The sequence below is a fragment of the Bubalus bubalis genome, chromosome 3 (assembly GCF_019923935.1).
Source record: "Bubalus bubalis isolate 160015118507 breed Murrah chromosome 3, NDDB_SH_1, whole genome shotgun sequence".
Classification (NCBI taxonomy): domain Eukaryota; kingdom Metazoa; phylum Chordata; class Mammalia; order Artiodactyla; family Bovidae; genus Bubalus; species Bubalus bubalis.
This window is the reverse complement of record NC_059159.1, coordinates 154,150,214-154,178,150: the sequence shown is the minus strand read 5'-3', so window position 1 is coordinate 154,178,150 and position 27,937 is coordinate 154,150,214. Positions and strand designations below refer to the sequence as shown.

The 27,937-nt window shown below is 37.4% G+C and overlaps 1 protein-coding gene and 1 non-coding gene across 2 annotated transcripts in view; one reads left to right on the top strand and one right to left on the bottom strand.

The window, feature by feature from the left end:
• Positions 1-12,128: 12,128 nt before the first annotated feature.
• Positions 12,129-12,230, top strand: LOC112584070. The gene has a single exon (XR_003108425.1). It is a non-coding gene; the product is annotated as a U6 spliceosomal RNA (small nuclear RNA).
• A 1,262-nt stretch (positions 12,231-13,492) lies between these two features.
• The window catches only part of CYLC2 (cylicin 2), a 36,303-nt gene continuing 21,858 nt past the window's right edge, over positions 13,493-27,937 (bottom strand). The window contains exon 6 of the transcript XR_006549228.2: positions 13,493-13,732. The gene's annotated coding sequence lies outside the window, so the exon portion shown is untranslated. The remainder of the gene's footprint in view (positions 13,733-27,937) is intronic.

Here is a 27,937-nt window from a genome sequence, read left to right as displayed (position 1 = left end):
TGAAAATTGGCAGATTGCTATAGGAAACTATTTTGGTCAAAATTTTTACATCGTTTACCTTCACATGTTTTGCTGAATTTTATATCCAGACATCCAGTTAATTTTCCTGTCAGATATAAACAATCTCCTGTTCCAAATGTTCAAATAGTTTTTACTGATGAGTCAGCAAATGGTAAAGCCTTCATAGTTACTAAAAATCACCAAAAAGTTTTAAAAACACAAAAAACTTCAGCTAAAAGAGCTGAAATAACAGCAGTCATAGAGGCTTTTGCTATGTTTGCAGATGAAGAATTTAACTTTTATTCTGATTCTCAGTATATTGTCAGGTTGTTTCCACACATTGAAACTGCGGTTTTGCCTGAAAATAAAACTATGTTTCATTTGTTAACTAAATTACAACAACAATTTGGAAAAGAAATAAAATATTTTTCATTGGACATATTCGGGCTCATTCCAGATTGCCCGGCCCTTTAAATGCCTTTAATGATTTGGCTGACTTGTTAACCAGAAATACAGTGGCCACTGTGATTGAGGAGGCCAGAGCCTCTCACTCACTTTCATCAATACGCTACTGCCTTAAGATAGCAATTCCAAATTCCCAGAGAGACTGCTCCAGCGATTGTGTGTTCTTGCTTACACTGCCCCACTGTTTATAATAGTCTACCTATGGGAGTTAATCCCTGTGGTCTCAAACCTAACGTACTCTAGCAAATGGATGTAACTCATGTTTCTTCATTTGGAAAACTGTCCTTTGTTCATGTAACTGTAGATACCTTTTATCACGTTATTATTACAACTGCTCGTACTGGAGAGGCAGGTAAAGATGTGATACAACATCTCTTTACTTGTTTTTCATATTTGGGCCTGCCAAAAGCTTTGAAAACTGACAATGCTCCTGCTTACACTTCTAAGTCTTTTCAGAAATTTTATATAAAGTTTCAAATTAAACATAATACAGGCATCCCTTATTACCCACAGGGACAAGCCATTGTTGAAAAAACCCATCAAACATTAAAAATCCAAATTCAAAAATTAAAAGAAGGGGAGTTTAAGTATAGCTCTCCCCATCAAATCTTGCAACATGCTCTTTTCATAATAAATATTCTAAATACTGATCTGGCTGGAACTACTGCAGTGCTTCCTCATTGGTGCCTGGAGCAATTAAATGCAAAACCATTAGTCAAATGAAAGGACCTCCTCTCAGGACAATGGAAGGGTCCTGACCCATTATTAACTAGCGGTCGAGGATGTGCGTGTATTTTTCCACAGAATGCAGATTCTTCAATTTAGACAGGCTGATTCGCCATGTTGCAGTCCCCCAGACATCCAGTTCCCCCACTGCTTCGATCACAAAAGAGGAGCCCGCCAGAAGGGGAGGCAAGATAAACATCGAGATCCCGGCGGGACCGACGGGGCTGCTGCAGCCCGAACTCCAACCAGAAAATAATTCTACTTGTTCTGATTTGGCTTGTCTACCCTCTTCTTATGTTTTTCTCTTTACCAACGATTCTGGAAAACTTAATGTACATGTGACTTTAAACTGGTGGACCCAATGTAGTGACCTGTGAATAATGTATGCTCTCATCTTGTTTAAACCCTCAATATAATGTTTGCTCCTTTGTAGTGTTACAACGTCCACCTTATCTTACAATGTAACCACTTATTGATATAACTATAGTCTTACTGTATTACAACAACTTCAGGATTTAATGCCATTGCGACGATTTGTGGGCTTACTTATTTTAGGAATATGAGCTTTAATAACCGCAATTACTTCTGTTACTGTGGCAGCAATATCATTGACTCAACAAGTGCATACTGCCCAATATGTTGATACCATGTCTAAAAATGTTTCACTAACTCTAGCAACACAGGAAGCTATAGATAGGAAATTAGAGATGAGAGTAGATGCCTTAGAAGAGGCAATAATGCATATTGGGACTGAGTTACAGGCTTTAAAAGTGAAAATGGCTCTGTCTTGCCACGCTGATTACCAGTGGATATGCGTGACATCTTTAAAGGTAAACGAGACAGATTATAAATGGGAAAAAATCAAAAATCATATCTCAGATGTTTGGAACAGCTCTGACATTGGCCTGGACTTAGGGAAACTTCATAATCAAATACAGACCCTGGAACACTCTTGACTGGATTTTACCGCCACTGGAGCAGCTAATAACTTTTTTCACACCTTTTCTAACTTTTATTCTGGAGAAAACATTCTGTCTAATCTTCTCATAATCATTTTTCCTTGTATTGTCAGGATTCTTCGGCAGAACATTCAGAAGCTCGCGACTGAGCTGCATCTGGCTGTTTTAAGAAATAAAAAAGGGGGAGATGCCGGGAGCCGGCATATTGCATATTGAGTGAGGATCTGTAATAGCTCAACTGGAATTCTATCACTGCCTGGAGCCAGCGTGAGAAACTCCGCCCATGACAAAGGTCATGAGGAAGGAGGCTCGGCATATGCAAAGGCGGGATCGAGCCTCAGGAGTCCCCCTGGAAATTCTCGAGCATCTACCCCCAAAACCAGAGTCTGCCTACTTTCTGCTTTGTGCTTTCACCTACACCTCTGACTTTACGGGGGGCTGTCTCCCACTACCTCTCTCTGAAAAAAGAGTTAGCTTACAGCTCCAGTTAATAATTCTTGGATGTGACAGTGTTTAACCTACAAACTCCTTTGGAAATCCTCTAGCCTGCCTGAATGGGTTTTTTCCGGCCACATGTGATTGTTCAGAGTCTCCCAACTGTGAGAGGCAGGAGATGTTCTAAACTGCCTAAACACAGATTCCTTTGAGTAGTTAAAAGATTGATTAGAAATTGTATTGGTGAAGGGTTTTTCACTTGTTGGGCCAATGTTTGCTGCTAAGTCTCCATACTCCTTACCTACTGTGTCCTTGGCAGTGTATTGATTGATATAATGGGTGTATAGAAATGTAAAATGCAGCTTTGTCCAGTGCTTTTTGGAAGGCTGGCGCCTGACTTTGGAATAATCACCTTTAGAGAAAGATAAGTTTCTTAAAATGTTAACAGGCCTCCGGGCCAGAAGATGATGTCTATCACCTGAACTTTTGCATATGATAAGTTTACAGGAAAAAAGCCTGGCTTGCTGCATGACTCTACCCCTTCCCCCATTATCCTCTATGCATAACTTAAGGTATAAAAACTACTTTGGAAAATAAAGTGCGGGCCTTGTTCACTGAAACTTGGTCTCCCCATGTCACTCTCTCTCCCAAATTCCAGCTGAGTGTCCATCTGGAGCGCGGATGTCCTCTGCGACCATTTATTTGCCTGGGCTTCTAAGACCCACTCGAGAAGGTGTCTAAGGTGGGGCACCTTCCGCTATTCGAGAGGGCGCCTGCGGCCTCCGTGGTCAGAGCTAACCTGGTGTCACGGGTTATATTGATTTTCCGCGTAAACCAAGCCACTCAGCTTCTTTTCTCCACTGAATTTTCCTACTGAGCTATCCTTATTTCAGCCGCTTTTCTCCACTGAATTTCCTCACTGAGCTATCCTTATTCTATTACTCTTTATATCTTTGATGAATAAATAATTAAATAAGTCGCCGACGCCGTCCCCGCTTCGAATACCCTGGATCAGCCGGGGCTGGTCCCCGGCACTTAAGGCCTCCCTAGACAGCCATTTTGCCTTTTTGTGTTTCTTTTCCATGCAGGTGGTCTTGATCCCTAGCTCCTGTACAATGTCATGAACCTCATTCCATAGTTCATCAGGCACTCTATCTATCAGATCTAGGCCCTTAAATCTATTTCTCACTTCCACTGTATAATCATAAGGGATTTGATTTAGGTCATACCTGAATGGTCTAGTGGTTTTCCCTACTTTCTTCAATTTAAGTCTGAATTTGGTAATAAGGAGTTCATGATCTGAGCCACAGTCAGCCCCCAGTCTTGTTTTTGTTGACTGTATAGAGCTTCTCCATCTTTGGCTGCAAAGAATATAATCAATCTGTTTTCGGTGTTGACCATCTGGTGATGTCTATATGTAGAATCTTCTCTTGTGTTGTTGGAAGAGGGTGTTTGCTATGACCTGTGCATTTTCTTGGCAAAACTCTATTAGTCTTTTCCCTGCTTCGTTCCGTATTCCAAGGCCAAATTTGCCTGGTTCTCCAGGTGTTTCTTGACTTCCTACTTTTGCATTCCTGTCCCCTATAATGAAAAGGACATCTTTTTTGTGTGTTAGTTCTAAAAGGTCTTGTAAGTCTTCATAGAACCATTCAACATCAGCTTCTTCAGCGTTACTGGTTGGGGCATAGGCTTGGATTACTGTGCTATTGAATGGTTTGCCTTGGAAACGAACAGAGATCATTCTGTCGTTTCTGAGATTGCATCCAAGTACTGCATTTCAGACTTTTTTGTTGACCATAATGGCTACTCCATTTCTTCTAAGGGATTCCTGCCAACAGTAGTAGATATAATGATCATCTGAGTTAAATTCACCCATTCCAGTCCATTTTAGTTCTCTGATTCCTAGAATGTCGACATTCACTCTTGCCATCTCTTGTTTGACCACTTCCAATTTGCCTTGATTCATGGACCTGACATTCCAGGTTCCTATGCAATATTGCTCTTTACAGCATCGAACCTTGCTTCTATCACCAGTCACATCCAGAGCTGGCTATTGTTTTTGCTTTGGCTCCATCCCTTCATTCTTTCTGGAGTTATTTCTCCACTGATCTCCAGTAGCGTATTGGGCACCTACTGACCTGGGGAGTTCCTCTTTCAGTATCCTATCATTTTGCCTTTTCATACTTAAGTAAGTTTATTTCCAGATATTTAACTCTCTTTGTTGTGATGGTGAAAGGGGTTGATTCCTTAATTGCTCTTCCTGATTTTTCATTGTTAGTATACAGAAATGCAAGTGATTTCTGTGTATTGATTTTGTATCCTGCAACTTTGCTAATTTCACTAATTAGCTCTAGCAATTTTCTGATACTATTTTTAGAGTTTTCTATGTATGGAATCATGTCATCTGCAAACAGTGAAAGCTTTAATTCTTTTCCAATATGGATTCCTTGTATTTCTTTTTCTTCTCTGATTCTGTAGCTAGGACTTCCAGAACTATGTTGAATAATAGTGGTGAAAGTGGACACCTTCGTCTTGTTACTGATCTTAGGGGAAATGCTTTCAGTTTTTCACCATTGAGAATAATGCTTGTTGTAGGCTTATCATATATAGCCTTTACTATATTGAGGTAGATTCCTTTTATGTTCATTTTTTGAAGAGTTTGAATCATAAATGGGTGCTGAAATTTGTCAAAGGCTTTTTCTGCATCTATTGAGATTATCATATGGTTTTTATCTTTCAATTTCTTAATGTGGTATATCACATTGTTTGGTTAGCATATATGGAAAATTCCTTGCATTCCTGAAATAAATCCAACTTGATCATGGTGTATGAGCTTTTTCATGTGTCGCTGAATTCTGTTTGCTAAAATTTTGTTAGAGATTTTTGCATCTGTGTTCATCAGTGATATTGGCCTGCCTTTTTCTTTTTTTGTGTTGTCTTTGTCTGGTTTTGGTATCAGGGTGATGGTGGCCTCATAGAATGAGTTTGGAAGTGTTTTAGAAGGATAGGCATTAGTTCTTCTCTAAATGTTTGATAGAATTCTCCTGTGAAGACATTTGGCCTTGGACTTTTGTATTTGGGAAATTTTTGATCACAGCTTCAATTTCAGTGCTTATAATTGGATTGGTCATAATTTCTATTTCTTCCAGGTTCAGTCTTGGCAGATTGAACTTTTCTAAGACTATGTTCATTTCTTCCAGGTTATCCATTTGAGTGCTAAATAGTTGTCCATGATAGTCTCTTATAATCCTTTGTATTTCTGCATTGCCTGTTGTAACCTCTTCTTTTTCATTTCTAATTTTGTTGATTTGATTCTTCTCTCTTTTTTCTTGATGAGTCTGGCTAAAAGTTTGTCAGTTTTGTTTATCTTCTCAAAGAACCAGATTTAGTTTTATTAATCTTCACTATTGTTTCTTTCATTTCTTTTTCATTTATTTCTTCTTGGATCTTTTTTATTTCTTTCCTTCTACTAATTTTGTTTTTGTTGTTGTTGTTGTTGTTCTTCTTCTTTTTCCAGTTGTTTAGGTATAAAATTAGGTTGTCTATTCAATGTTTTTTTTGTTTCTTCAGGTAAGATTGTCTTGCTACAAACTACCCTCGTAGAACTGCTTTTGCCGCATCCCATAGGTTTTGAGTTATCATGTTTTCAATGTCATATTTTTATAGAAGTTTTCTGATTTCCCATTTGATTTCTTCAGTAACCTATTGGTCATTTAGAAACGTGTTGTTAGTCTCCATGTGTTTGTGTTTCTTACATTTGTTGTTGTTGTGATTAATATCTAATTTCATAGCATTGTGGTCGGAGAAGATGCTTGATATAATTTCAATTTTTTAAAATTTACTGAGACTTGATTTGTGACCCAAGATGTGATCTATCCTGGAGAATGTTCCATGTGCACTTGAAGAGGTGTATTCTTCTGCATTAACATGGAATGCCTTGAAGATGTCAATGAGATCCATGTCATCTAATGTATCATTTAAGATTCATGTTTCTTTATTAATACTCTGTTTTGATGATCTGTCCATTGGTGTAAGTGGGGGGTTAAAGTCTCCTACTATTATTGTGTTACTGTCAATTTCTCCTTTTATATCTGTTAGTGTTTGTCTTATGTATTGAGGTGTTTTTATGTTGGGTGCATAGTTATTTACAATTGTTATTTCTTCTTCTTGGATTGATCCCTTGATCATTATGTAGTGTCCTTCCTTATCTCTTTTAATCTTTATTTTAAGGTATTTTGTCTGATATGAGAATTGCTACTCCAGTTTTCATTTGCTTCCCATTTTCATGGAATATATTTTTTCTCTCACTTTCAGTCTATATGTGTTTTTAGGTCTGAAGCGGGTTTATTATAGACAGTATATATATGGGTCTTGTTTTTGTATCCATTCAGCCAGCCTGGGTCTTTTTATTGGAACATTTAATTCATTTACGTTTAAATTAATTATTGATATATATGTTCCTACTGCCATTTTCTTAATTGTTTCATGTAGATTTTGTAGATGTTTTTCTTCTCTTATATATCATGGCTATGTAAGTCCTTGTAACATTTATTATAAAGCTGGTTTGGTGGTACTGAATTCTCTTAACTTTTGCTTGTCTGAAAAGCTTTTTATTTTTCCATCAATTTTGAATGAGATCCTTGCTGGGTACTGTAATCTTGGTTGTAGATTTTTCCCTTCCAACACTCTAAATATATCCTGCCATTCCCTTCTGGGCTGCAGAGTTTCTGCTGAATGATCAGCCATTAAGTGTATGGGATTTCCCTTTTATGTTACTTGTTGCTTTTCCCTTACTGCTTTTGATACTCTTTTTTGTGTGTTTAGTCTTTGTTAGTTTGATTAGTATGTGCCTTAGCAAGTTTCTCCTTGGGTTTATCCTGTATGAGATTATTTGTGCCTCTTGGATTTCATTGACTATTTCCTTTTCCATGTTGGGGAAATTTTCAACTATAATACCTTCAAAAATTTTCTCATACCCCTTCTTTTCTCTTCTTATTCTTGGAGCTCTATAATTTGAAAGTTGGTGCATCTGATATTGTCCCAGAAGTCTCTAAGACTATCTTCAGTTCTTTTCATTCTACTTTATTCTGATCTTCAGAAGTTATTTCCATCATTTTATCTTTCAGTTTACTGATTCGTTCTTCTGCTTCATATATTCTGCTATTGATTCCTTCTAAAGTATTTTTTATTTCAGTAAGTGTGCTGTTTTTCTATGTATGTTTATTCTTCAATTCTTCTATATCACTGTTAATTGATTCATTTTCTCCATTTTGTTTTCAAGGTTTTTGATCATCTTTACTATCATTATTCTGAATTCTTTTTCCAGTAGTTTGCCTATCTCCTCTTCATCTATTTGGACTTCTGTGTTTCTAGTTTGTTCCTTCATTTGTGTATTTCTCTGCCTTTTCATTATTTTTTTTTCAAAATATTGTGTATGAGGTTTCCTTTTCCCAGGCTTCAGGGTTGAATTCTTTTTTCCTTTTGGTTTCTTCCCTCCCAAGGTTGGTCCAGCGGTTTGTGTAGGCTTTGCATAGGGTGAAATTTATCCTGAGGTTTTGTTTATTTTTCCTCTGATGGGTAAGGCTGAGTGATGTGGTAATCTTGTCTGCTGATGATTAAGTTTGTATTTTTGTTTTTGTTGTTTAGATTAAGCATCCTGCACAACATGCTACTGGTGGTTGGGTGATGCTGGGTCTTATATTCAAGTGGTTTGCATTGTGTGAGTTCTCTCTGATACTCCCTAGGGTTAGTTCTCTGGTAGTCTAGGGTCTTGAAGTTGGCGCTCCCACTCCAAAGCCTCAGAACTTGATATCTTGAAGCCAGAGTGAATGCTGCATGCCCTGGATCCAGATAAGTTCCTTGGTACTAGGCTTCCTTCATATTTTCCTAGTTATCTGTGTTGGAGGAAAACTGTCTGAAGCAAGGTCCTGGAATGACAATCTCACTGAGTAGTGCCTTAACTTTTTAAAATTGTGAATCACTGTTTTGCACACCTGAAACTTGTATAGTAGTATAAATCAATTATACCTTAATTAAAAAATAAATCTCTAAAGAGAGATCTTGTGATGTAGAGGTTAACTGCATAGACTCTGTAATTGGAGAGTCATGATTCAATCCTGGCTGTCACACTTGTAATCAATGTGAAAGACTGCAAACCACCTTTCTGTCCCTTAATTTCCTTATCCATCTAATGATGGTATCTGCTTCAGAATAGTTTTATGGAATAAAAAATTGTCTCTTACACATTTAATGCTAAGTGTCTGAGATAATTTTTGTGCTAGTTAGTTTTTATCCTTTTCTCTCCAGCAGAAGGAGAATAGGAAATTCACATATCTGAGTTGAGTTCTTATACCTAGTGAATCAGCACAGTGGTTGGAACACCCCATTCTCATGGGTTATCCCTGGTTTGCACCATGGTGCACTTCTCCAATAGATCTCCCTTACTTAGTCACTCTTCACAAAATTATTGTTCAAGCCTGTATTTAATTTTTATTGACCATTGGGAGATATTTTATTGAAGAGTACTATATGCTATTGTTATTGTTTAGTCATTGAGTTGAGTCCAACTATTTTGCCACTCCATGGGCTGTATCCCACCAAGCTCCTCTGTTCATGAACTTTCCTAGGTAAGAATATTGGAGTGGGTTGCCATTTCCTTCCCTAAGGGATCTTCTCAACCCAGGGATAGAACCTGCTTCTCCTGTGTTGGCAGGTGGATTATTTGCCACTGAGCCACCAGGAAAGCCTTAATATATGCCATTACTATTCAACAAAAAGTTGTTCAAATGTCTCTGAGTAATTCTCACTAACCATCAATAATCATGATGTGTTAATTATATCATTTTCTGTCTTTGATTCCCCTCTCCCCCTTCTAAGGGCTCTATGTTTACTTTCCTTAGGTGGTCTTGGAAAATCTAAATTTCTCAATTAATTTTTAAAATTAAATTTTTTGTGTGTCAGTGTTTTTATTTCCAGGCCATGCCCTGTGTGATATATTTTAGGAGTTATTTAGCAACTCAATGTGCTTTACTGAGTTAATGATAGAAGATAATTGCTTTAGAGTAAAAAAGTAATTAAAATTTACTGAAAGTCTATAAATAGTTCATTTCAGATTTAAACAAATAAAAATAAGAAAAAAATGTGATATTTGGAAACCAGAATAAACATCTAAAAGGTGGTGGGTCCAAAATCAGGACACACACAGTTTATATATTGCACTATGTTGAAATCTCCCTTTATTACTTCCATACATATAACTTTTTTCTCAAATTCTTCCTTTATGTTATATATATATATATATATATATATATATATATATATATATATATATACATATACATATATCTTACCTTCAGAGCTGTATTAAGTTTAACATGATAATACTGTGTATTGAAACCATTCAGGAGAAAAAAAGTATATAATCAATGGCTGTGGAGTGAATTTACCCCTCTGTGTTTCTCTTGTTTAATTTTAAATGTTGAACTGTGTGAGTGGCAGTGTGAGAAGGAGCTTCACTTACCTCAGAATAATTGGTATGGAGTGGTTCTTTGCTCATTCACTGGAGCATTCATTGTAATTCATTGGAGGCATGATTTACTATATAACGTGAGGGACCCAAGCCAAAAAAAAAAAAGCAAGGCTCTGGCTGGGGGCAAAACATAAGTTTCCTTTCCCTAGAGTCCACCACCCTGACACTTTCAGTGTCCCAAATGGATTACAATATCCATGAGGGTTGTACTAAGTGTCTAGATAGGGATTAGGTGAGAAGCCCTCATTAAGTCCCCCTGGAAAGTACCATGGAGCTGCCTGGATGAATCAAGGATGGACAGCAACTTACCTAGACCCAGATGCTGCAGGGTTCTCATTTAAATTTGACGCTTCCCACTCCCATTCTGCATTTTTTGATAGGATTCATTTATAAAACACACAAAGATAAAATTTCAAAACAATGACTACAGAATATTCAACTCCAAGCACAGCTAAACCCTAGCAAGTTCACTGGTCCATGAAGCCAAATTTGATGAGAAGAATTTATGGAGTTAAGCACTGTTCTTTTGGACCAATTATACTGCTATCCATAACTTACCCTGATTTCTGTTTATGAAAATAAAGAGAGCTCAACATTTCTCTAGTATACACCCACCTGGGGCCTTAAGCTCAGATTATAGGACTGGAAACTTGCTGTGAAGATAACTGCTTAAATAGGAACACTGGAGGATATTAAGAAAAAAAAAAAACAAAAAAACACAGAAACAGTGAAAGAAAATGATATTCTAGGTCAAGTAAATAGCATGATATATACACTAAGAAAGGAAATATAAACCATATTTTGGGGGGAAAAAAGAACATTGACATATATTGTTGAGTTAAGGAAGAGAGGTAAAATAATAGTGGGAATCAGATTGAAAAAAATAAATTGCTTTGATTGTAAATCATTTTCACTCAATGTAAAGACTATTTGAAACTCAAAAGTGATCTACTAAAGGGAATTATATGGCCTGATATTAATTGGTTGATATAGATTTCAGTTTTATTGATAAAATTTTGTGTTTTGTTTTGTTTTCTCTCTTAGCCTATTAATAACTACCATTGTGGCTGGACTGACCTTATAGTTCTTATTATGATTTCAAGACACCGTTCAGCAATATCATCAAGAAACTTTGAAAAAATAAAGGTTGATTAATTATGATGAAAGTGAAAGCCATTCAGTTGTGTCTGACTCCTTGCAACATGAACCCATCAGACTCCTCTGTCCATGGAATTCTCCAGGGAAGAATACTGGAGCATGTAGGCCATTTTCTTCTCCAGGGGATCTTCCCAACCTAGGGATTGAACTCAGGTTTTCCACATTTCAGGTAGATTCTTTGCCACTGAGCCACCAGGGAGCCCAAAATGTTAGTCAGTCAGTCATGTCCAACTCCTTGAAACCCCTTGGACTGTGGCCCACCAGGCTCCTCTATCCATGGAATTCTCCAGGAAAGAATAACAGAATGGGTAGCCCTTCCCTTCTCCAGGAATCTTCCCGACCCTGGAATCAAACCCAGGTCTCCCACATTGCAGGCAGACTCTTTACCATTGAGGCACCAAGGAAACCCTGATTAATTATAAGACCTAGAAATTGCACAGTGCAACTGGAGTCATACAGCAGGGAGTTGGGAATGGAAAATGTGGAGAGTGAAGGAGAATCAGAGCTAGAGTGGGTAAAAGAGTGCACTGGTCTGAGGTTCTGCTTTTATTGGGGATGAAGGTAATAGTCTAGAAGTTTTGTGGGCTCACTATTGCTGAATTTAAAACAAAAGTGGTAATTTGAAGTGTGGGGGAAAAATAAAAAGTGGCCCAAATTATCAGTTATGGAAATCAACCAGGATTTCTAAAAAAAATAAGCCTCAGTGTTGAGAGGTGGCCTGGTACTTTATCTAGTCAAGTTTCTGGGGATGTATTTATTCTAGATAGCTGACTTGGCAGTAGATAGTCCTTGAAGTGGTTGCCTCAGCAATCAAAGTTTAAGCTAGGCACTTGCATCAAAAGAAAAGAAAAGAAAATGTTCATTTTGGCAGTACGTATACTAAAATTGGAATGATACAGAGATTAGCATGGCCCCCGTTCTAGGATGAAGCACAAATTCATGAATCATTTAATATTTTTTCAAGGCAAGATCCTCTATGACCCCTCTCCTAGAGTAATGCAAATAAAAACAAAAGTAAATGAGTGGGACCTGAATTAAACTTAAACACTTTTGCACAGCAAAGGAAACTATAATGAAGTCACTCAGTCGTGTCCAGCTGTTTGTGATCCCATGGACTGTAGTCTACCAGGCTTCTCTGTCCATGGGATTTTCCAGGCAAGGGTACTGGAGTGGGTTGCCATTTCCTTCTCCAGGGGATCTTCCTGACCCAGGGATCGAACCCAGGTCTCCTGCATTGCAGGCATATGCTTTGCCCTCTGAGCCACCAGGGAAGCAAGGTGAAAAGACAGCCCTCAGAATGGGAGAAAATCATAGTAAATGAAACAACTGACAAAGGATTAATTTCCAAAATATATAAGCAGCTCATGCAACTCAATACCAGAAAAACAAACATCACTGACTTGATGGACGTGAGTCTGAGTGAACTCCGGGAGTTGGTGATGGACAGGGAGGCCTGGCATGCTGCAATTCATGGGGTCACAAAGAGTCAGACACGACTGAGCTACTGAACTGAACTGAATAATGGTTTGAGACTTCCCTGGTGGCTCAGATGATAAAGAATCTGCCTGCACTGCAGGAGACGTGGGTTTGATCCTTGGGTTGGAAAGATCCCCTAGAGAAGGAAATGGCAACCCACTCTAGTATTCTTGTCTGGGAAATCATATTGATATAGGAGCATGGTGGGCTACAGTCCATGTGATCACAAGGGATCAGACATTACTTAGGAACTAACACAACAACAAATGATAATTTTGAGTTAACTGTAAGGGTTACATGTCACAAAACTCATTAGCTAAATTTCAAACTGTAAGTTATGTGTTAGAGGGTAAACTATAAATTAAGAACCTGAGTACTAACATTTTGAGAAGGTGGGAATCCCTAAATTCCCAACTAGAAATAAGCCTTGTGGATGGGAATTTTGTGGAAGAATAAAAGTGTAAATTTTCAAATTTATGGGAACCAACACAAATTACATGAGGAAAAAAAATGAAAAATTTAGTGTTGAAATTAGAGAATGTGTTGAGAATAAAGTCAAATACATAACTGCAAAACTTGAAGGACATTTTGAAATTTCTGATACAGGAATCATATGGTGAAGAAGATCAGGATCCTTTCATATCTCAGTCTTGATGAGCAAATGCTGAAGGCAAAGTCAAGGTAGACCAGTAGGGGAAAAAAAAAAGAGAGAGAGAGAGAAATATAATTTTAAGTAAGACTGGTTTAATAGTTTGACAAAACAGAAGCCACATGCAACTGTGTGCTAGTTGTAAGTTTGGTCAGAACACACAGGAAAATAGGGAAATAGATGCACATAATACAGAGAGTAGATTTTTTTAAAATTGATATTTTTACCATTGTGGTCAGTATGTTCTTTCAAAATTAGAGCTGGCAAATCATCAAATGAGTGGGGTATTAGACTCTTCATGTGTGGTAGAACTTTCAATACATCTTCATGGCAGTCCTGAAATATAAGACCAGAATCTAGTAAGATACTAAAGTTTATCTCCAGGGACAACAATTTATACCAAAAGAATAAGTACAAATTCCTCTACTGCAGTTGTAAGTTCCAAACCTACTACCTTATGGATTTGAGTAATTAAAACTATAAAATGAGCTAGTCTTATATATGCACTTAAACTCATGTGTTGAAATCCCTGTCCCCAGTACTTCAGAATGTGGTTTGGAGATAGAGGACCTTAAATAGGTAATTATGGTTATATGAGGTCATTAAGGTGACCCCAATACAATATGAATGATATTCCTATAAAAGGTTAGGATACACACACACACAGAGGGAACACCATATGAAGAAATAGGAATAACAAGAATATCTACAAGCCAAAGAGAGATGACTCAGAAGAAATCAACTATGCACACACCTTGCTCTCAGACTTCTAGCTTCTGGAACTGTAGGAACATAAATTGATGTGACTAGGCTACCCAGTGTGTGATACTTTACTATGGAAGCCCTAGAAGACAAATATATCCTTCCTATATAAATTCTAAGAAAGATTTGTCAATTATATCTAGAAAAGCTAAAGGAGGGTCCAACTGATATTTGGTCATGCCAGTTTAGAAAAATACATGTTTTTAATATACTTCAATTCAGTTCAGTTCAGTTCAGTCGCTCAGTCATGTCCGACTCTTTGAGACCCCATGAACTGCAACATGCCAGGCCTTCCTGTCCATCACCAACTCCCAGAGTTCACCCAAACCATGTCCATCCAGTTGGTGATGCCATCCAGCCATCTCATCCTCTGTAGTCGCCTTCTCCTCCTGCCCCCACCCCCCAATCCTTCCCAGCATTAGGATTTTTTCCAATGAGTCAACTCTTCACATGAGGTGGCCAAAGTATTGGAGTTTCAGCTTCAACATCAGCCCTTCCAATAAATACCCAGGACTGATTTCCTTTAGGATGGACTGGTTGGAACTTCTTGCAGTCCATGGAACTCTCAAGACTCTTCTCCAACACCATAGTTCAAAAGCATCGATTCTTTAGCGCTCAGCTTTCTTCACAGTCCAATTCTCACATATATACATGGCTACTGGAAAAACCATAGCCTTGACTAGATGGACCTTTGTTGGCAAAGTAATGTCTCTGCTTTTCAATATGCTATCTAGGTTGATCATAACTTTCCTTCTAAGAAGTAAGTGTCTTTTAATTTCATGGCTGCAATCACCATCTGCAGTGATTTTGGAGCCCAGAAAAATGAAGTGTGACACTGTTTCCACTGTTTCCCCATCTATTTCCCATGAAGTGATGGGACCAGATGCCATGATCTTCGTTTTCTGAATGTTGAACTTTAAGCCAACTTTTTCATTCTCCTCCTTCACTTTCGTCAAGAGGCTTTGTAGTTCCTCTTCACTTTCTGCCATAATTGGAGGTGTCATCTGCATATCTGAGATTATTGATATTTCTCCCAGCACTCTTGATTCCAGCTTGTGCTTCTTCCAGCCCAGCGTTTCTCATGGTGTACTCGGCATATAAGTTAAATAAGCAGGGTGACAATATACAGCCTTCAGTTCAGTTTAGTTCAGTTCAGTTGCTTAGTCGTGTCTGACTCTTTGTGACCCCATGAATCGCAGCATGCCAGGCCTCCCTGTCCATCACCAACTCCCATAGTTCACTCAGACTCACGTCCATCGAGTCAGTGATGCCATCCAGCCATCTCATCCTCTGTCATCCCCTTCTCCTCCTGCCCCCAATCCCTCCCAACATCAGAGTCTTTTCCAGTGAGTCAACTCTTCGCATGAGGTGGCCAAAGTACTGGAGTTTCAGCTTTAGCATCATTCCTTCCAAATCCCAGGGCTGATATTCTTCAGAATGGACTGGTTGGATCTCCTTGCAGTCCAAGGAACTCTCAAGAGTCTTCTCCAACACCACAGTTCAAAAGCATCAATTATTCGGCACTTAGCTTTCTTCACAGTCCAACTCTCACATCCATACATGACCACTGGAAAAACCATAGCCTTGACGTACTCCTTTTCCTATTTGGAACCAGTCTGTTGTTCCATGTCCAGTTCTAACTGTTGCTTCCTGACCTGCATACAGGTTTCTTAAGAGACAGGTCAGATGGTCTGGTATTCCCATCTCTTTAAAAATTTTCCAGTTTATTGTGATCCACACAGTCAAAGGCTTTGGCATAGTCAATAAAGCACAAATAGATGTTTTTCTGGAACTCTCTTGCTTTTTCGAATATACTTACTTACATTCAAACATGTATAAATAGAGTAAAATGCCATGAAAGAGAAGTTTCTGAATAGATAAACAGAATATATAATTGATGACTATATTTTTTTCAGATCAATTCATTAGTTAAATTAGAGGCAACAGCTAAAGCATGCTTTCCTTGAAAATTAAACAACTCTTTATGAAATAAATATATTTCTGATGACACCAAACCTTAAGCAATCTGTCTATATCCTTTATGTCTAAATAAGAAACCTATAACTATAATCACATGAACCTTAAGATTTTCTAACTCTTTAATATTAGTTTGAATTTTGAGAGTTTTTCAGTATTAATAGGATGTATTTTAATAATTCATTTTTAAACTTGTTTCACAGCTGCTTCCCACTTTACATTTCATTTTAAATTTCTTTCTCTATTCTTATTATTTCCTAACATTTCATTTATTCTCCATAAATATCATTAAAACAAGTATAATGGTAGAAATGATTTTTATTGCAGATATGGGACAGCAGATGATGACAATAGATGTGGCAAGAAAAAAAAAACATATACTAAACATGATTGTCTTAAAATTAGATCTTCATTACACATAAAGGGTAATTTAATATTTTTCCTGGTTTTCTTACGTCCTTTTTCGCTACTTTACCCTTGCCACTTAGGATAACTTTAGCACTAGCTGCCAGCTTCACTCTCTCCATCTCAATCAACAACAAGAACAATAATTTCCTTTTTATTTCTTATGTAGAGGAATTGACTTTTCTAATGTAAATATCTTTTATCTGGGCTATGCTTAGAAGACCTCATCTCTCATGCTTAATTATCTTATTATTCTATTTCAAGGTATTTTATTTAAGATAAAGAAAACTTTTCCTGTTAATTCAACTAAATCAATCAGCATGCAGCTTTTTTCACTTGATCACAAGAAAATAATTTACAATCAATAATTTAATGAGAAGCTGGGTGCATGCCAATTTGCTTCAGTCAGGTCTTTAACTGGAGATGGATAAGATAACAGAATAATCTAAACCAAAAAGAAAAGAAAGTCTTAAACTACCATGCAATGTCCTTAGAAGTAGTAAAAGCAGAAAGTATAACAATAATGGTGTTACTGGCTAGCACATACAAAAATTCTATTAAAATTGTGAAGGGAAGGATAAATGAATAGCATGAATAAGAATAATATAATTGATAAGTAAGAATGCACTGATTTAAGATTTAATGCACTTCACCCAGTTCATACAGTTCATGATAGGGCTCCTAATGGGTGGAGACTTTTCACGTAGTCATAGTATTGATTACCCTCTTTTGCTTCACTCCCAATATGTGGTTCAGGGAACCACACTCATTAAGAGCTGTTCTCCTAGCTGGCTTTTAATCCTCAAGGGATTAAAGGACAGGAGAAGAAGAATCATCCTACACCGATGCTACCAACACCTCACAGTAACTATGACATCGCTTTGCACCATTTTTCTGCTGAGAGAGAGCAGCAGCATGCAATGATCTTCCCATGGCAAAGCACTCAAGAGAAAAGCTGTCCCATTGTTTGACCTGGTTTCTACCCATGATGATGAATTTCTGCTTCCAGAGATTGCTGCTTTCCCTCAATCTTAGGCCACTCTCTTTGCCCAGTTTTGAGTTCTTTATCAGTTTTCATTTGATTTCCATTCACTCAGTCATTCACTTCTATCTCCAAAGCTGAGCTTGGACTGGGCCTGAGCAATTGAGATTTGTCTCTGTCTTTCCATTTTTTGTGGTTTAATGCATACTTAAATTTGAATGAATACAGTTATTTGGGGCAAAGCAAGAAGTGAAACTAGAAGGTTAGAATCTGCATAGGGAAAGTGTATAGCTAGATGTAGGGAGAATGTCTTCTAAAAGCCATAGATAGTCAGAGACAGAAATGCTGTATCCTGAAATCTAGTAATCCATATCACTTGACATGCTCACATAGATGCTCCAAGGAATACTTAAGAGATACATTTTAGAGATGATTCATGTTGAAAATATCTCAAGGATTATTATTCTAGATTTATCCTTAGATTTCCAAACATATTACATGGTACTTAATCTTGGTATGAATAAAATTACATCTTTACTTCTTTCTCTAAAAAATGTATTTCCATTGTTTATGTATGTTTTTGATTTAACATTCTTTATCCCAAAACTGTGTTGCACAATTCAGTGTTCTGTCACTATTACCCACTCACACACTCTGAAACTTATTTTATTTCTAACTGTAAGAACTGCAAGTGTAATTATCATGGATGCTATTTGTTTTTGCATTCAAGAACTTAGGAAATATAAAAATTATAGCATGTATTATAACTTTCTGAGAACCATAAAATTAATTCTTAAACAGATTCAGCACTACAAATAGATTTCCTGTTATTTGTCTCCCACTACCTCAATCTGGTAAGAAAACTAGAAGTCACTATCCAGATACCTTCCTCTTACATTTACTCATAGTAATATTTTTCATTCATAACATGCTATATGTGTTTCATATACTTGTTCTGTAACTGCCTATGGAAGCACTTTTTTTTTATAGACAATTTCATTTTTATAATACACTAGGCTCCAGATTAGACTGAGTGCAGTTCTGTTTGAATCATTTAACAAGGAGAGTCTTGAAATCAGAGCTGTGTTTTCTTATAAATTATTAGATTTCTCCAGATACCATGTTCAATGATGACCAAAACCAGAATTCTTCCATCTGGTGTACTTGAAAGTGAAAGTGAGAGTGAAAGTCACTCAGTCATGTCCGACTCTTTGCAATCCCATGAACTATACAGTCCATGGAATTCTCCAGGCCAGCATACTGGAGTGGGTAGCCTTTCCCTTCTAGAGGGGGTCTTCCCAACCCAGGTATCAAATCCAGGTCTCCCACATTGTGGGTGGATTCTTTACAAGCTGAGCCACCAGGGAAGCCCAATAATTACTATCCCTTTTCCAGCAGATCTTCCTGACCCAGTAGTCAAACCAGGGTCTCCTGCATTGCAGGTGGATTCTTTACCAACTGAGCTATCAGGGAAGCCCATCTGGTATACTTACTAGTGAATTATTGTCCAATGAATAAATAAAATTGAAACAGCAAGGCATGATGCAAAAATACTAAAATAACTGAAAGCAGACCATAGAGATAGATGGCAGGTAGGTAGACAGGTAGGTGTATAAGTAGATAGGTATGCCAGTGGATGGATGGATGGGTAGATAGATAAATATATAGGTGGAAGGATATTCCTCACTAGTGACCTTTAGAGAAATTTGTTATAACAATGATTACCCCTCTCTCATTTTTGCAGAGATTGATCCAGATTTTAGCAAGTTATTCCTTTCCTACCTGAGAAAGGTATACATTGCAAAGGGATTTTGAATAATACCTTATTCAAAATTGCTTTCATACTTTCCCTGAACTATCACTTTCTTGATGAGGCCACATTTTGTGTAAAAAGAAAATTATGCATGCCCATAAAACCTTCATGTAAGTTTTGGATACTTATAGGTTTTATATTAATATCTTCTTCCTTGGAGGTAAACTTTATATGTATACTTCATGAAGAAAATTTAGAGACTTTATTGTTTTGTTCTTCTGGATGCTTGTCTTTACTCAGGGTGTGCTGGCCATTATCTCTTTGATAGAGGGTGTAGTTGGTGTTGATTTATCTGAAGCCTGTGCAGGATATGAGTCAGGGCTTCCTCTCTGTTATATATGCCAATGTCCTGTTGGGTGTGAAGTCTGCCCCCCAGTTGTTGGATAAGAAGCTCTGAGGGTCAAGTTCAACCAGGTTTTGTTGCCCATGAGTGTGCACTTTGCCCCAAAAGAGGGACTGATAATGCAGGTAAGGCCTGTGTGGTCACCCAGGACCAATGAATCATCTCTGTATGTATCCATGGTTCTGCTCAGAAGCAGTCCCCATCACAAACCTTTCTCTTTTATTTTCATCACAGATCTAGTTAGTGTAAAGCTGTTGTGTTTAGTAGTCTGGGCCTAGAGCTGGTGGTTTGGAGTTGTGGCTATGCAAGAATTGAGGCGACTGCACTGCTGCCTGAGATCTTGGCTGCCTCTGTGGCAGTCTTCTCCCAGGACCTGTCTGCCCCAGATTTAGCAAGTTTCAGTGTGGACTGAGCAGAACTGGAGTACTCTCTCTGGGAGACAAACCACTGTGTACTTCTGAGTGTGCCGACAATGACTGCCACCCTCCCACTGTAACAGCCCAGATCCTCCAGGCTGCCTCTGTGTAGCTAAATGAGTCCTATGCCAGGGGCTCTCTGCCCTAGATTCAGTGGTTAGCCTTTGCACACTGTTGGGTCACCAACTCCCTCTGCACACACTGACAAAGGCCAGTTTTGACTGTGTTGGAGCTTTTCTGCCAGTTTCCAGTTAGTTTTCCATGAGAATTATTCCACATGTGTGTGCATCATATGTGTGTGTGTGTATATATATATATATATATATATATATATATATATATATATACATATATTACTATTGCTACATTGTGATGAAGCTAAATACAGGTATATTAGCAGTAGTGGTTTGGGCAGGACCTGATGGTAGTTTTTACTCTTAAGCATTACTGGAGATGAGATTTGAGGGCTACTAAAGAATAACCAGGACTTCCCTGGTGGCTCACATGGTAACGTGTCTGCCTACAATGCGGCAGACCCGGGTTCGATCCCTGGTTCAGGAAGATGCTCTGGAGAAGGAAATGGCAACCCACTCCAGTACTCTTGCCTAGAAAATCCCATAGATGGAGGAACCTGGTAGGCTACAGTCCATGGCGTTGCAGAGAGTCGGACACAACTGAGCGACTTCACTTCACTTAGGAATAACCATAGAACTTGAAATTGAGTTGTGTTGCAAAAGTAGTTGAGATATTGTACTTATTGTTGGAGTCTGAAGTTCAAATAATGTCTTAGAGTAAATGGTGATAGTTTCCTCATTAAGATATTATGACAGATGAATAATTTTTTTTTGCCCACTTGATTTAATGATTCATTTTCCTCTAAGGATTTTTTTTTCCAGTTTTATTGAGGTATAATTGACAAAAGTACACATCATGGTTATTTGATATACATATACATTGTGAAAGGATTCCTCCCATCTAACTAATTAACATATCCATATTTGTTAACACTGTATTGTTTAATGAAAATTACTAAGAGAACTGATATATTAACACCCCTCATTGTTCCAACATTGATGACTATGACCAAGCACTGACACTATTAAACACTGTCTTTCTTTAATATGTTTTGTATCTTATGGTTAATATCATGACTGATTTTGTGTATAACTGAGAAAAAAATATCATGTTTACTTGAAGCATGTAGCAGAATAACAAAGCTAATGCCCAAACTACTGTGCTTTTGAAGTTATCCCAGTTTTATTCATAACATTAATTGGAGAATTTGCCTGTTGACCAAAGATACCTCACATGCTGTGCATTTTGAAAGATCAAATCTGTGGAATAATTTATTAAAGAAATAACATTCAGTGATGGTATTAATAAAAATACTCTCTACTTTAAAGAGTATGGCACATACATGGCCCACATGCTGTCCCTCTGTTCTTCCATTTCCATCAAGATACAATATCCTACTAAGCCTTTTGAGAATCCTCCTCAACATAGCACTGTGCATCCAGTTAATCAGAGATGGTATGAGAGTTGGAATTCATTTGTCATCCCCATTTTGTGCATACCTGTCCAGTCGCTTCAGTTGGGTCTGACTCTTTGCTATCCCATGGACAGTAACCCACCAGGCTCTTCTGTCCATGGGATTGTCCTGATGAGTAGGTTGCCATTTCCTCCTCCAGGGGGATCTTCCCAACCCAGGAATTGAACCCACAGTCTCCTGTGGTTCCAGCACTGCAGGCAGATTCTTTACCACTGAGCCACCAGGGAAGCCCATTCCCATTTTAACAGTAAGTAAAGCCTTTGTTCCCCCCAAATAATCATTTTAAGTGTGTATCATCTAGGTTTTTCTCCCACCATAAGTATAGTTTTCTGGTTTTTGTCAACAAGATCTGCTGTCCCTTATCTTCTCAGCTCGTCTGAGCTCACAGACAGCTGTGGATGTTTCTAGCAAACTGACAGTCCTACCTTAAACACCAGAATCTCTTAGTCTCTGCTTCAGAACTTTCTCTGGCACTACAGGTTTCTCTTGATTAGGGACAACCCAGAATTGTGGGAAAGTGCAGTCTGCAATACTCAGTGAGGAGCAATCTATTTCCCCAAGTGGGAGAGAAGAATCAGAGGATAAATGTCCTGGCCTTGCCATTCCCTTATGGCTCAGCTGGTAAACAATCCCACTGCAATGTGGGAGACATGAGTGTAATCCCTAGGTTGGGAAGATCCCCTGGTGAAGGGAACAGCTATCCATTCCAGTAATCTGGCTTGGAGAATTCCATGGACTGCATAGTCCATGGGGTTGCAAAGAGTCTGCCACCGACTGAGTGTCTTTCACTTTCATTTTCACTTGCCATTCCACTGTAGGAAGGTCCCGGTATGTGTTCTCCATGGCTTATCAAAAGTTCCAGAGGGGGACTTAGTGATTATCTGCTCATTAGTGTTTCATTTCCCTGATTTTCTTTCTTCATTCTTCATTTGTGTTTCCTAGCATCACCCAAGTCCTCATGTCAGGGTCTGCTCTTAGAACTAAAGCTAAAATGGTGTCTTTTGTCTTCATGTTATGTAGAACATTTATTCACAAACCTCAGTCAGTGAACTTCCTGCTGATGATCCATAGACTGAGATGCAAGCTCTAACTCACCACTTCATAGAAGATCCAATAAAAACATCTTTTTTCCCTTCTATGGAAAGTCCCACAGGAGAATTATCTGATAGCACTATAGGTCAGAAATCCAACAGGGTTCTCACTGGCAAAAATCAACATGTCAGCACAGTAGCTTTCTTTTTTGGAGCCTCAGTTTCCTTGCCTTTTCTAGTTTTTGAAACTGTGCACATTTGCCATCACTGTCTCTATAGATGTATTTTTGATGTTGCATATTATGCGGAGGTGAGCTCTATGTCTTCCTACCCTGCCATCTTAATCCCCCTCCTTTTTACTATTGATTTTTATTCCTGTATTAGAATTATTGATAATAGTGATTTTAGTGAAATTGAAGGAAACTGGTAATATCTAAAATCTATTATTTCAGAAAATAAGTGGGTATTTTATATTGGGCATACTGTGATGTTTGTTTTCTCTTACATAAAACAAACAATTAAAGTCAATCAGTAATTTAATCTTAAATGATATTCACTTTTAACATTTGTATTTGCTCTCTAACATTGAAAAAATTACATAAACACAGACAGACACACATATACACACAGAGAAGAAAAAAATCTTCAAACCAGGAACACCTTGCAAATATTCATACCATTGCAAGTAATGAAGCATATTGTGGAGTATCTATAGAATTCTAAAATATCAAACATGACTAAAGAATGATTTATTGTACTACCTTAATTTTCCACACAAGGAGGCCAGAGAAATTATGTATTTTTTTCCAGACATATACATTGCTAAAGATAATATTTCCTTTTTCTTTTAAACAGTAACTGCTAATGTGATTTTAGTCATACTGAAAATCTTTAGCCATCACTGCAAGTCATCTCAATGATTTAATCATATATCCACTGATCACAAGCTTACAAAAGTAGCAATTCTTTAATATCTGGATTTCAATTTTACAGCTCTAAACTTTACTCAAGAAAAATTAACCAGTAAGAGAAGAAGACAATCTTCCCCTGCAAACTGTGTGATGAAAAGTCAAAATTGAGAATTGAATCATATGTCAAGATTATGGAGACGAATGTTGTCCTATACATGGAGTTCTCCATTTGAATTGATATCCCATCCTGTTTCACTTCCTGTTTGGCCTTAGTAGGAGACAAGGTCAATAAGGGTTACAGAAACAACCCATAGTTAAACAATCAATCATCTCTGCTGCTGCTTATTGTTAGAAATAAAGAAAAAGCAAATGACTAAAAGTTAGAAAACTGGATATATTTAGAAACAGGTATAATCTTCATTGATTGAAGAGTTTTCTTAATATATATTATATTTATTATGTTACTGGCCAAAAGCCTTTTTTGTATATGAATTACAGGTTTATTTTTTTATCATTTCCATATATTTCTAACAGAACTCATAGTCCACATTTGGCTCATAAAATATAGAATTAGGAAAAAACCAAGAGCCTCTGCTATAGATCAGAGTCTAAATTGATAAGTATAGTTGTTTTTAGGTGATACCAGTAGCCCTTGTAGAAGAATTAATTACATAGGTTAGAAATCAGAGCTACAAGTAATGACTCAAAAAATTGAACCTGTACTTTTTCTTCATACTACATTTGGAGGGGATATGATCCTTAATTGTTTCTATGTAGTGGAAACCTTTTTTTTTTTTTTTAATTCTAATCTATTTTGCCAGATCATAAACAGGAAGGGTGTGAAACTAGGTAACATAACTTCTAAGTTGAGCTAACCATTTGAGAGTGAATCCCATCACTTCATGGGAAATAGATGGGGAAACAGTGGAAACAGTGTCAGACTTTATTTTTCTGGGCTCCAAAATCACTACAGATGGTGACTGCAGCCATGATATTAAAAGACGCTTACTCATTGGAAGGAAAGTTATGACCAACCTAGATAGCATATTCAAAAGCAGAAACATTACTTTGCCAACAAAGGTCCGTATAGTCAAGGCTATGGTTTTTCCTGTGGTCATGTATGGATGTGAGAGTTGGACTGTGGAGAAGGCTGAGCACCGAAGAATTAATGCTTTTGAACTATAGTGTTGGAGAAGACTCTTGCGAGTCCCTTGGACTGCAAGGAGATCCAACCAGTCCATTCTGAAGGAGATCAGCCCTGGGATTTCTTTGGAAGGAATGATGCTAAAGCTGAAACTCCAGTACTTTGGCCACCTCATGCAAAGAGTTGACTCATTGGATTGGGGTCAGGAGGAGAAGGGGATGACAGAGGATGAGATGGCTGGATGGCATCACTGACTCGATGGACATGAGTCTCGGTGAACTTCAGGAGTTGGTGATGGACAGGGAGGCCTGGCGTGCTGCGATTCATGGGGTCACAAAGAATCGGACACGACTGAGCAACTGATCTGATCTGATCTGATAGTCACATTGAGAGGAATCTTATCAAATGAGATTAGGCCATATCCTTGTGAGCTAAATAGCAATTGGAGAATTAGTTTGATTTTTCTAAGTCATAAGTTTCAGTTTAGGATCTTGGAGATGCCTACCCCAAGTAAGTAATTTCAAGTAGATACTCAAACTGACACATTCATTTACCAGACACATGGTTTGAGTGTATACTTCATGTACAGTGTAGTATACACTGTATACTACAGACAGCAGTAAATAAGTCCCATAATTTTCCTTCCCTGGTGAAGTTTTTATTCTTATCAAGAAAACAGGAAGAATGCAATAAATGATTTTGACTAGAGAGAGAAGTAGATAGATTAAAGATAAATTACATTGGAAAACAAATAAAATAGATTGATGGATATAGACAGACAACAGGTGGTTATATATGTTACACAGAAGAATATAGAATGTTAGAGGAGAGAAGTAGCTGGGTGACAGGGAAGTGAAGGACAAAAAGATCTACAGAGAAACATGTCTGGATCAAATGGATCACAGACCTAAATAGAAAATGTAAAACTCTAAAAGTCTTAGACTGTAAGAGAAAAACTAAATAATCTTGGGTTTGGTAATAACTTTTTAAATACAAAACCAAAGAAATTCATGAAAGAAAGAATTGATAAGCTAGACTTCATTAAAACAAATTTAAAAACTGTGCTTTATGTAAACATTGACTAGAGAATAGAAAGATAAGCCACAGAGTGGGAGAAAATATTTGAAAAAGATATATCTGATAAGTAATGTCTATCAAAAATATTCACAGAATTCTTGAAAATCAACAATAAGTAAACAGACAATCTGGTTAAAAAATGAGTCAAAACCTTGACCTCATCAAAGAAGATAGATTGCAAATAGCATATGAAAGGGTTCTCACCTGTGTGTCTTGGAAGACATGCAAATCAAAACAATGAGATACCACACCAATTAGAATGGCCAAAATCCAAAACACTGATGCTGCCAAATGCTAAGAAGTGTGTAGAGCAAGAGTAACTCTCATTCATTGCTGGTGGGAATGCAGAACTGTGAAGTTCACTATAAAAAGTAGTTTTCAAATTTCTTTTGTGTATGTGTGTATATGAGCATGTGTAATAAGTAAAGTACATATACATGCATGTGTGTCTGACTCAGTCGCTCAATTGTGTCCAACTCTTCGCAACCTCATGGACTGTAGCTCGCCAGGTCCCTCTGTCTGTGGGATTTTACAAGCAAGAATACTGGAGTGGGTTGTCATTTCCTTCTCTGGGAGAGCTTCCCAACCCAGGGATTGAGCCTGTACATGTATATATCTGTATGTATACACATATATACATACACACATACCTTTTTGACTTACAAAAAGCTATAGATATTTAATGTAGACACCTTGATGACTTTATGAGTTTGGAGATAAATATATATCTTAGAAACCATCACACCAGTCTTCACTGTAAACATATTCATACCTCCAAAAGTTTCCTTTCACCTTCTTTATATATTGTTACCATTTTTAATATGATAAATACAGACCTAACCTTTTAGCAAATTTCTAAGTATATAATATAGTATTGTTACAAAACTAAACATTCTTATCATACAATCCATTAATTTGCTCCATGGTTTTTACCCAAAGTGGTAGAAAATTTATGCCTATAAAAATATCTACATATGCATGTTTATAGTAGCTTTATACATAATTGCTAACGTTTAGAATCAACTAATATATTTTCCAGTAGGTGGTGGTGGTGGTGGTTTAGTCGCTAAGCTGTATCCGACTCTTGCGACCTCATGGACTATAGCCTGCCAGGCTCCTCTGTTCATGGGATCCTCCAGGCAAGAATGCTAGAGTGGATTGTCATTTCTTTCTGCATTTCAGTAGGTAAATAGACAAATTGTGGTGTTTCTAGGTAATAGAATATTATTTAGCACTACAAAGAAATGAGCTATTAAGGCATTCAAAGACATGGAGGAATCTTAAATGCATATTACTAGATGAAAGAAGCCAGTCTAATAAAAGCTATTAATATTCCAACAATATGATATTCTTGAAAAGGAAAAACTCTGAAGACAGTAAAAAGATCATTGGTTGCTAGGGGTAGGGGGCAACAGTGAGATGAATCAACAGAGCACAGAAGAGTTTTAGGACAGTGAAACTATTATGTGTCATTATGCATTTTTAAAGACCCACAAAATGTACACCACCAATGGTAAACTACTGGTTTTATGTAATAATGATATATAAATATAGGTTCATCAGTAGTAACATGTGTTACTCTGGTGAGGGGTGTTGACAATGGAGAAAACTATGCATGTGTGGGTTCAGGGCATGCATGGGAAATCTCTGTACTCACAGATTAATTTTTTTGTAAACCTAAAACTGTTCTAAAAGTAAAATTTATTTTAAAACACTCAGGTAAAGTTTAAGCTGAAGACAATTAATTTGAAGATGTCAACAATGTGAAGTGTGTGGAGATTTGTGTTATAAGCAGAGGAAACAAGTGTGAAGCCTAAAAACCTTGCTGGTCTGTATAGTTAAATATAGAAAGAAATCCAGTATGAAAAGACCATTCTAGGCAATTTTGATACAAAAGGGCAGAGAAGTAGTGAGCAGTCAGATTATTAAAGACTTTATAACCTAGAGCAGAAGGAAAGTTTATGCTTAATGTGATGGTAATACACTCGGAAGTTTGAGTAATGGAGAAACATCATGACTTTTTGTTAAGAATGATTTACAGCATAGTGGTGAGACATGATAGAGGGGGCTTCCCCTACATTTAGGTGGAATTTGGGAGGTATCCAACAGAGTTATAATAGCTAATTGGACT